Below are 10,398 nucleotides of genomic sequence, written 5' to 3' on the forward strand. Positions count from 1 at the left end.
ATTGAGAACTCTCGCTGGAGAAGCCAATATTTAGATCTTTCCTCGGAGAGAAAGATACTTTAGTTGATGTGTCTCCAGATCTGAGAGAGTAATCCCTATATGTGACATCAGGGATCTTAGCTTTCTCTTTTCTTTTTCGATTCATTGTAGTCTCATCCTCGCTCCCGGTGCTAGAAGAGGATGAACCAGAGGGTGGGGGCGTTCTTGGGGCCGCAGGTGGAGCTTCCTGAGGGGGATGGCTATCCAGACGTCTCCCAAGTGGGGGGACATAGAAGAGTTGAGTTGGAGACTCCTCAGCCATCTGAGTCTGAAGAGGTGGAGAAAGGGAGGGATGTTTTTGGCAAAGACAGTTGTGGAAGGGGCTTGGTGTATTTCTTAAAGCCTTCATCTTTTGTGCTGATGGCAGTCTGGGAGGTGAGACCCAGGCCAGACCACCTTGACTCAGGCTCTGGATGATAAGAGCTGTCCTTGGCGACGCCGATACTGAGAGCTCTCCTTGGGGCAAAAGAGACATCAATGCCTGCAAGACTGAAATATGAATCTGGGATCTTCGCTTTATCCTCTTCTGTTTTTTGATTAATTGTAGTCTCATCCTTACTCTCACTGCTAGAAGAGGGTGAACCTGGGGCAGCAGGTGGAGCTTCCTGAGGGGGCTGAATATCCAGACGCTTACTGAGTCTGAGGTCTCCAACCCTTGTCCCGTCTGAGGGCAATGACTGTTGGGGAAGGGGTTCCTTTGTGCTGATGGCACTATGGGTGGTTAGAGCCAAGCCAGTCGACCTTGTCTCAGGCTCTGGTTGATATTTAAAACCTTCCTTGGAGAAGCCAATATTGAGAGCTTTCCTTGGCACCAAAGAGACAGTGTCTCCAAGACTGAGAGATGGATCCCTGTACATGACATCTGGAACTTGAGCTGAATCCTCATTGTGCTCCTCGTTCACTGTGTACTTTGTGGGTTCATCCCCATGATCACTGGACCAATCAAAGCACTCCTGTGTTTTCAGAGCACTCTGAACTTCCTGTATCAGTTCACCCACATTCTGGACAATCATCTTCTCCTTCACTACCTCCGTCTCTGGGTTCACAGTGTACATTGTAGGTTCATTCCCACTGTAACTTAGGTTCAGCTCCAGCAGCTTATTATTCTCCCTCTGGTCTTTCACCAGTGGTTCTTCATTCCGAGCTTGTTCATACTCCTTTCTCAACTGATCGTCAAAAGCAGAACCCGAGAGATCTTGACTGCTGGACTGTGCCGATGCACCTCGGATGGAATCAGGGAACTCAAAGCTCTCTCCACTGTCATTCCACAGCTCAGGCTCCATGGGGTTTGGATCTGCCTTGATTGGTTTCCAATCCGTAAAGGGCTCAGCTGTAAATCCAGGGATCTCACCCACGCTGCCGATCATGATCTGTGGCACATCAACTTGTTTAACCATAGGGAAATCTAAACTCTGCTCAAAGGAGTCATCTTCCTTCTGGAGGGATTGATGCTCCCAGGGATTGTTCTGGGTCTTGCACTTCTCCTCCAATCTTTGAGCCAAATAGTTTTTGGGCCAGTCCATATCCTGATCCCTATCCGGCCTCTCCTGATCAGAGTGTGAAGACACGGACGAGCTTCGATATCCCTGCAACTGTTCTGGGTCAGGGATGGGTTCAAACTCCATGCCATGGTGGGTATGGACTGGATGAGCACCCACTTGTGGCTCACTCAGAGAGACATCAGAGAGTTCTCCACTATGGATGTCTGTCTCTGGGCTGTCCTGTTGGGAGCTGCCTGAGCCCTGTGCGCTGGGCTTCTCGTCAGGTGGGTGATGGACCTCAAGGGAGGGGTGTGAGATATTCTTTGCATAAACATTCTCATATGTTGCATCATATTCCCCAGCGAGGTTGTCCTGTCTGCCATTGGACACAGTATTATAGTATGGAATGCTACTCTGATCCCTTATTTCTGAAGGATGTCCTCTGAATGTCACTCTACTCTCCCTGTGTGTTCCTAGTTCCTCCCGAGCATCCTCATCTGAATAGGCGTCATCGTCGTAGGGGCCCTGCCCAGCGGAGGAGACCGACTGGGCTGGGGAGGAGCTTTGCTTGGTACGGTTACAGCACCTCCTCCAGAGAGGGTCCAGGAGAGGTCTGGCAAGAGCACCAAGTATAAATGCTAACAGGAAGGTGATGAATACAGACAGGCAGACAGCCAGGACCAGGTCAGACTGTGTTCTCTGAGAAGCCCTGTGGAGATCTAGAGAGTTCAGGTCTGTCCCCTGACCCTCCCTCTGGAGGCTGCCTACCTCTGTGTTTATCAGCTTCCTCTCCCAGTGTAAACTCCTGGTGCCTCTGCTTTTCCTCTGTGTCTTATGGACATGGATGTTAAATACAGATATATACTGCTCTTCTGGCCCAGACATGCACACGTACAGCCCTGCGTCTTCCTCTGTGATGTCACTGATCAGCAGGCCCGTCTGACTTCCAGAAACTTGTCCATTAGTCGTCCACCATGTTGAATCTAGAACTAATACATCAACAGTGTATTACTGTCATAAAGCCAAGCATGATTTTAAAAAATGTCATCATTAAAGCTGCTACTTTATTCACATCACATTTGTATGATTGATCTGAAATGTAAGTTGTTACAAACAAATTTAATATTGGTGTAATGCAACAAGTGAAAGGCAGCAGCTTCCTGTCTGGGTGTGTTACCTTGCTGTGGAGGGCCGCAGGGCAGCAGGATCTCTGTCCCCTCAGTCACTGTCACATCCTGGTGGAGCCCCTCCCTGTTCTCAGCTGTAGAGCAGGTGAGGTCACTGTCCTCCAGGTGTAGCAGGTCTCTACCTGCGTGGGTGGAGGGGGAGCAACACACCACCCCCCCTCCAGATCTGCTGTTGGGCCCTTTGCCTATCGTAGGCCATCCACCTCCTCACGCTCCGCAGGCTGCAGTCACACCTCCACCTGTTACCACTCACCTCCACCAGAACATTCAGGTTACGCAGTGACAGGTAGGCGGATGGAGGGATTCTGGTCAACAGGTTGAAGCTCAGATCCAGGACCTTTTGAAGGATGTCATTATGAAAATTATAGGAATGTCAGAAATCTGTTATAGTACTGAGCTCAGGTGAGGTTTGGGTCAGGTGGTAACCGGATAACATGTTGTGATGCAGTAGTTACTATTAATGATTTGTAGTTACCCTGAGCTCCGGGAGGTCCCTGAGGGCATGTGGGTGGAGGTGGGAGATGTGGTTGTGCTGCAGGCGAAGCTCTCTCAGATGGGGGCACCTGCAAAGATCTCCAGGTTGCAGGCCAGAGATCCTGTTGTGGGAGAGCTGCAGCACCTGCAGGAACTCACTGCCTCCCAGGCCTAGTGGACAGCACACCAACATAGTCCTCACATTAGTGGCATAATGTCACAGATGACTAGGATGGCACCTGTTTGTCCTCAGTAATGCACAGAGGATGGTAATCATGAGGTGGTTGACTATATGATCACAGAAGTCCCCTTCTCACCTTTGTACTGTTCTGTATGTGGGCAGTAAGCTGACATGACATTCCTCCCATAGCTTTATGAGCAGGAGACCACCCTGAGATGAATGAATACCTGCCCTTACATGTCCCTGCCTACCTGTCTGGGAAGCCACAGCAACACCTGCTCCCTATACCTGACATCACTGAACTAGGAGGCACTGATAGCGTTTGTTTACACCCACTATAGGGTTTACTCTAATGTTCATACTGTAGTGTCTACTTCCCTGGGCCATTGTGGTGACATCTCAGTGTACAGTACTACGGTGTGGTGGTAACAAAGACGCAGAGGCATTATTACTACAAGACATTGGGGACACTGAGTTATTGACAATCAAATGGTTTTGTACTTGGAACAGATTTGTTTTAAATTAATTGTATGCTAAACATTATGTCCTGGCTAGATTATAAACAAATGACTAGGGTTGGGTAGCCTAGTGATTAAGACCATTTAGCCAGTAACCGAAAGGTGGCTGGTTCAAATCCTGCGATGACTAGGTGAAAAGCCTGCCTATGTGCCATTGAGCAAGGCACTTAACCCTAATTGCTCCTGTAAGTCGCTCTGGATAAGTGTCTACTAAAATGGAAATGTTATGACTGATTCAGGCCAAGGATTTCTGTTGACAGAATTTAGTTTACACTGATTTTCAGTCTCTCCTGCGGTCTCCTCTTTTCACTAGGCTGACACTGCTGAGCTGAAGTGAGGCATTGTGGGTCTGGGCTTCCTTAGAGGAGCGCTAGGAGACTGTGAGCAGAATACCAAACAGCACGGAGAGGCCTCTGTCTCACAGAGCAACTGCCGACAGTCCTCACAAACCTCAAACAAGGAGAAAGCACAATCACCAGTGAATGCATACACAACTAAAAGGTTCAACTCCTCCGATGGAATATTAAAAAAGCAAGATAATACTACCATAAAATTATGATTGAGGCATTTTCCTCCTTTAAAACACAATCATTACACTTTTACACCCTCTGATGAACCATTGGAATGTCAGTAAACAGCGTCTACAATTGGCTGAAGATTGTACAATGATTTGTCAAATTCATTTTGTGATTGACTGGGCCAGTTTAATCATTTCCGAAAAGAGCAAAGTCCTAATTATGTTGGATAATCATTCATAAGAGTATGGGTGGTCATGCATGTGCGTGTACAGTGCATTCAGAAAGTATTTAGACCTTGACTTTTTCCACATTTTGTTACATTACAGACTTATTCGAAAATGGATGAAATAGTTTTTTTCCTGTTCAATCTATACACAATAGCCCATAAGGACAAAACAAAACCAAAAATTGGAAAGTTTTGCAAATGTTATAAAAAATAACATAAATATCACATTTACATACAGTACCAGTCAAAAGTTTGGACTCGTGTACTCATTCCAGGGTTTTTCTTTATTTTTACTATTTTCAACATTATAGAATAATAGTGAAGACATCAAAACTATGAAATAACACATGGAATCATGTAGTAACCAAATAAGTGTTAAACAATATATTTCATATTTGAGATTCTTTAAAGTAGCCACCATTTGCCTTGATGGCAGCTTTGCACACACTTGGCATTCTCTCAACCAGCTTCATGGGATAGTCACCTGGAATGCACTTAAATTAACAGGCGTGCCTTGTTGAAAGTTTAATAGTGGAATTTCTTTCCTTCTTAATGTGTTTGAGCCAGTGGTGTTGTGACAAGGTAGGGGTGGTATACAGAAGATAGCCCTATTTGGTAAAAGACCAAGTCCATATTATGGCAAGAACAGCTCAAATAAGCAAAGGGAAACGACAGTCCATCATTACTTTAAGACATGAAGGTCAGTCAATGCGGAAAATTCAAGAACTTTGAACGTTTCTTCAAGTGCAGTCACAAAAACCAGGCGCTATGATGAAACTGGCTCTGATGAGGAACGCCACAGGAAAGGAAGCCCCAGAGTTACCTCTGCTGCAGAGGATAAGTTCATTAGAGTTACCAGCCTCAGAAATTGCAGCCCAAATAAATGCTTCAGAGTTCAAGTAACAGACACATCTCAACATCAACTGTTTGGTATTGGTATTTGGTATTTTATTAGGATCCCCATTAGCTGTTGCAAAAGCAGCAGCTACTCTTCCTGGGGTCCACACAAAACATGAAATATAATACAGAATGACATAATACAGAATATCATTAGACAAGAACAGCTCAAGGACAGAACTACATACATTTTTAAAAAGGCACACGTAGCCTACATATCAATGTATACACACAAACTATCTAGGTCAAATAGGGGAGAGGCGTTGTGCCGCGAGGTGTTGCTTTATCTGTTTTTTTAACTGTTCAGAGGAGACTGCATGAATCAGGTCTTCATGGTAGAATTGCTGCAAAGAAACCACTACTAAAGGACACCAATAAGAAGAGACTTGCTTGGGCCAAGTAACATGAGCAATGGACATTAGACCGGTGGAAATCTGTCTGTTGGTCTGATGAGTCCAAATTTGAGATTTTTGGTTCCAACTGCCGTGTCTTTGTGAGACGCAGAGTAGGTGAACGGATGATCTCCGCATGTGTGGTTCCCACCGTGAAGCATGGAGGAGGAGGTGTGATGGTGTGGGAGTGCTTTGCTGGTGACACTGTCAGTGATTTATTTAGAATTCAAGGCACACTTAACCAGCATGGCTACCACAGCATTCTGCAGCAATATGCCATCCCATCTGGTTTGCACTTAGTGGGACTATCATTTGTTTTTCAACAGGATAATGGCCCAACAAACCTTCAGGCTGTGTAAGGGCTATTTGACCAATAAGGAGAGTGATTGAGTGCTGCATCAGATGACCTGGTCTCCCCAATCACCCGACCTCAACCCAATTGAGATGGTTTGGGATGAGTTGGACCGCAAAGTGAAGGAAAAGCAGCCATCAAGTGCTCAGCATATGTGGAAACTCCTTCAAGACAGTTGGAAAAGCATTCCAGGTGAAGCTGGTTGAGAGAATGCCAAGAGTGTACAAAGCTGTCGTCAAGGCAAAGGGTGGCTACTTGGAAAAATATAAAATATAATTTGAATTCTTTAACACTTTTTTGGTTACTACATGATTCCATGTGTATTTTTTCATAGTTTTGATGTATTCACTATTATACTACAATGTAGAAAATAGTAAAAATAAATAAAAACCCTGGAATGAGTAGGTGCGTCCAAACCTTTGACTGGTACTGTAAGTATTCAGACCCTTTACTCAGTACTTTGTTGAAGCACCTTTGGCTGTGATTACAGCCTCGAGTCTTCTTGAGTATGATGCTACAAGCTTGGCACACCTGTATTTGGGGAGTTTCTCCCATTCTTCTCTGCAGATCCTCTCAAGCTCTGTCAGGTTGGATGAGGAGCATCGCTGCACAGCTTTTTTCAGGTCTCTCCGGAGATGTTTGATCGGGTTCAAGTCCGGTATCTGGTTGGGCCACTCAAGGACATTCAGAGTCTTGTCCCGAAGCCACTTCTACGTTGTCTTGGCTGTGTGCTTAGGGCCGTGTCCTGTTGGAAGGTGAACACTCGACCCAGTCTGAGGTCCTGAGCTCTCTGGAGCAGGTTTTCATCAAGGATCTCTCTGTACTTTGCTCCGTTCATCTCCGTTCTTCATCAATCCTGAATAGTTTCCCAGTCCCTCCCGCTGAAATACATCCCAACAGCATGATGATGCCACAACCATGATTCACCGTAGGGATTGTGCCAGGTTTCCTCCAGAAGTGACACTTGGCATTCAGGCCAGAGTTCAATCTTGGTTTCATCATGTTTCTCATGGTATGAGAGTCCTTATGGTGCCTTTTGGCAAACTCCAAGTGGGCTGTCGTGTGCCTTTTACTGAGTGGCTTCTGTCTGGCCACTCTACCATAAAGGCCTGATTGGTGGAGTGCTGCAGAGATGGTTGTCCTTCTGTAAGGTTCTCCCATCTCCACAGAGGAACTCTAGAGCTCTGTCAGAGTGACCAACGGGTTCTTGGTCACCTCCCTCACCAAGGCCCTTCACCCCCGATTGCTCAGTTTGGCCTGGCGGCCAGCTCTAGGAAGAGTCTTGGTGGTTCCAAACTTCTTCCATTAAAGAATGATGGAGGCCACTGTGGTCTTGGGGACCTTCAATGCTACAAAACATTTTTGGTACCCTTCGCCAGATCTGTGCCTTGAAACAATCCTCTCTCAGAGATCTACGGACAATTCCTTCGACCTCACGGCTTGGTTTTTTGCTTTGACATGCACTGTCATCTGTGGGATCTTATATAGACAGGTGTGTGCCTTTCCAAATCATGTCCAATCAATTTCATTTACCACAGGTGGACTCCAATCAAGTTGTAGAAATATCTCAAGGATGATCAATGGAAACAGGATGCATCCGAGCTCAATTTCGAGTCTCATAGCAAAGGTCTGAATTCTTATGTAAATAAGGCACTTCTGTTTTTTATTTTTAATAAATGTATTTTTAATTTTCTTTGTCAATATGGGGTATTGTGTGTAGATTGATGAGGATTAAACAACTTTATTCTTTTTTGAATAAGGCTGTAACGTAACAAAATGTGGAAAAAGTCAATGGTCTGAATACTTTCCAAATGCAAGGTAACTGCCAAAATAAAGGAAACACCAACATAAAGTGTATTAATAGGGCGTTGGGCCACTACAAGCCAAAACAGCTTCAATGCGCCTTGGCATAGATTCTACAAGTGCCTGGAACTCTACTGGAGGGATGTGACACCATTCTTCCACAAGAAATTCCATCATTTGGTGTTTTGTTAATGGTTGTAGAAAACGCTTTTTCAGGTGTGTTCAATTGGGTTGAGATCTGATGACTGAGCAAAAACACACACACCCTTTAAACCTCCTATGCTCCTTTGAGACCCCTCTTTCAAAGACACAGAGATCTTCTAGCCATGGTAGGCAAAATAATGGGCAACTGGGCATTTTTATACATGACCCTAAGCATGATGGGATGTTAATTGCTTAATTAACTCAGGAACCACACCTGTGTGGGAGCACTTGCTTTCAATATACTTTGTATCCCTCATTTACTCAAGTGTTTCCTTTAATTTGGCAGTTACCTGTATGTGTGTTAGGCAAAGCAACCTGTGATTAGTGTAACTACATTTATAGTACAGCGAAGCAATTCCTGATGTGTTAGAGTGTGTGTGTGACTCACCCTCAGGGATCATCTCTAGCTGGTTCCTCTCAGCAGACAGCAGCTGCAGGGCCGGGGCCCAGGATACACATCTTTCTCTGTTGTGTGAGAGGAGTATTCTCCCATGTTTACCCCTCCAGGTCCTCCTCACACACAGAGACAGGTGAGTGATGCTGTTGTGTCCAAGCCATAGATTATTAAGCCCCCAACTTGGCCACGAGGGGGCAAGGGAGTTCAGGAGGTTGTGAGATAGGTCTAGATCATTTACGGTGGAAGGGATGTGTTGTGGGGCCTTGGAAAGGCCAGCGGAGGAACAGTTTAACAGAGGACCTCTCTGACAAAGGCAGAACTCAGGACAGGCAGGGGGAGTTGGAGAACACTGGAGCCCCTGGATGAGGAGGAGCAGCACTGCAGCACAGAACATCCACTGAGACACGGCCATCACAAACAGCCCTGTGCCCATAGGTAGAACAAAAAGAGATAACTAATGTTAGTGACTTGTGAGTTTCAACATTAAAGACAATGTATGAACACATACAGTATTGAAGGTAAATTCAATAGATATACCCTAATATACCAAGAGTAACACATACAACAGCATCCAAATAAAGTCAAAACACACGCATTACTCTCAAATTTAGAAACATGCATTGCAATATTAGCACACGTCATACACACAAATATAAATGAATGCGTGAAAAAAACTCACTCACCCCTCCATGTCTGCATTGTATACAACCGTAATGAACTCGACTTTCAGTCTCTCCCCAGGCCCGTCCAGTACATTGGCAAAGGTAGCAGATTTTTACAACTTTTTCTCCTGTAGTTTCAGATCAAAGTCTTCAGTGTCTATTAACATGTTGAGTCAGACATGCATTCACAACAATGGCATAAACGTTATGCTGATGTGAAATCATTCACATGGCGTGGTTAATGTCTCACCAGGACGTTGTTTTCCTCTCTTTCACAGTTAACTGTGCTGCCAGAAATACTCATGAAAAGGACAACTACGCCCAGCTTGGATTTATTAATAAATAACTAGATTGGAACAGATTTCATGCTATAAAAGTAATCTTGGTTATTTTGCCCCTTTACTGTGTAAAATGTAGTAGACGTAGAATATAGCTAGTACACTGTAAATGTAGTAGACGTAGAATATAGCTAGTACACTGTAAATGTAGTAGACGTAGAATATAGCTAGTACACTGTAAATGTAGAAGACGTAGAATATAGCTAGTACACTGTAAATGTAGTAGACGTAGAATATAGCTAGTACACTGTAAATGTAGTAGACGTAGAATATAGCTAGTACACTGTAAATGTAGTAGACGTAGAATATAGCTAGTACACTGTAAATGTAGTAGACGTAGAATATAGCTAGTACACTGTAAATGTAGTAGACGTAGAATATAGCTAGTACACTGTAAATGTAGTAGACGTAGAATATAGCTAGTACACTGTAAATGTAGTAGACGTAGAATATAGCTAGTACACTGTAAATGTAGTAGACGTAGAATATAGCTAGTACACTGTAAATGTAGTAGACGTAGAATATAGCTAGTACACTGTAAATGTAGTAGACGTAGAATATAGCTAGTACACTGTAAATGTAGTAGACGTAGAATATAGCTAGTACACTGTAAATGCATTGACACTTCCAAGTGGGCATTGTGGGATAGGGTACAAATAGGGCAGTTTTCAAACGTGAAAATAAAACTGCAAATCGACACGAGACAAGAAGCAATACAGATTACAGGGC

The sequence above is a fragment of the Salvelinus alpinus genome, chromosome 16 (genome assembly GCF_045679555.1).
Source record: "Salvelinus alpinus chromosome 16, SLU_Salpinus.1, whole genome shotgun sequence".
Taxonomy (NCBI): Eukaryota; Metazoa; Chordata; class Actinopteri; order Salmoniformes; family Salmonidae; genus Salvelinus; species Salvelinus alpinus.